The sequence below is a fragment of the Colobus angolensis genome, unplaced genomic scaffold (genome assembly GCF_000951035.1).
Source record: "Colobus angolensis palliatus isolate OR3802 unplaced genomic scaffold, Cang.pa_1.0 Scaffold115, whole genome shotgun sequence".
NCBI lineage: Eukaryota > Metazoa > Chordata > Mammalia > Primates > Cercopithecidae > Colobus > Colobus angolensis.
In genome coordinates, this window is record NW_012112586.1 from 1,568,273 (window position 1) to 1,569,139 (window position 867).

An 867-nucleotide genomic window follows, 5' to 3' on the forward strand; every position below is an offset into this window, starting at 1 on the left:
GCCATGGGGCGAACCTGGAACACGCTATGCTCAGATCCACAAGACCACGGGGCAAACTTGGAACACGCTATGCTCAGATCCATGCTACCACGCAGCAAACCTGAAACACGCTATGCTCAGATCCACGCCACCACAGGGCGAACCTGGAACACGTTATGTTTACACCACCATGGGGTGAACCTGGAACACACTATGCTCAGATCCACAAGACCACGGGGCGAACCTGGAACACGCTTTGCTCAGATCCACACTACCACAGGGAGAACCTGGAACATGCTATGCTCAGATCCACACAGCCACAGGGCGAACCTGGAACACGCCATGCTCAGATCCACGCCGCCACGGGGCGAACCTGGAACACGCTATGCTCAGATCCACACTACTACAGGGCGAACCTGGAACATGTTATGCTCAGATCCACGCGGCCACGGGATGAACCTGGTACACGCTATGCTCAGATCCACACCGCCATGGAGAGAACCTGGAGCGTGCTATGCTCAGATCCACGCCACCACAGGGCAAACCTGGAACATGCTATGTTCAAATCCACGTGGCCATGGGGTGAACCTGGAACATGCTATGCTCAGATCCACGCCGCCAGGGGGCGAACCTGGAACATGCTATGCTCACCCCACCATGGGGTGAACCTGGAACACGCTATGCTCAGATCCACGCCACCATGGGGCAAACCTGGAACATGCTACGCTCATATCCACAAGACCACGGGGCAAACCTGTAACATGCTATGCTCAGATGCACAAGACCATGAGGTGAACCTGGAACACGCTATGCTCAGATCCATGCAGCCACGGGGTAAACCTGGAACACACTATGCTCAGATCCACACCACCGCAGGGCGAACCTGGA

General features: G+C 56.1%; 1 protein-coding gene across 1 annotated transcript in view; it reads right to left on the reverse strand.

Moving 5' to 3' along the window:
- Positions 1-867, reverse strand: part of MMP17 (matrix metallopeptidase 17 (membrane-inserted)) — a 24,714-nt gene that overhangs the window by 8,393 nt on the left and 15,454 nt on the right. The window lies entirely within an intron of this gene.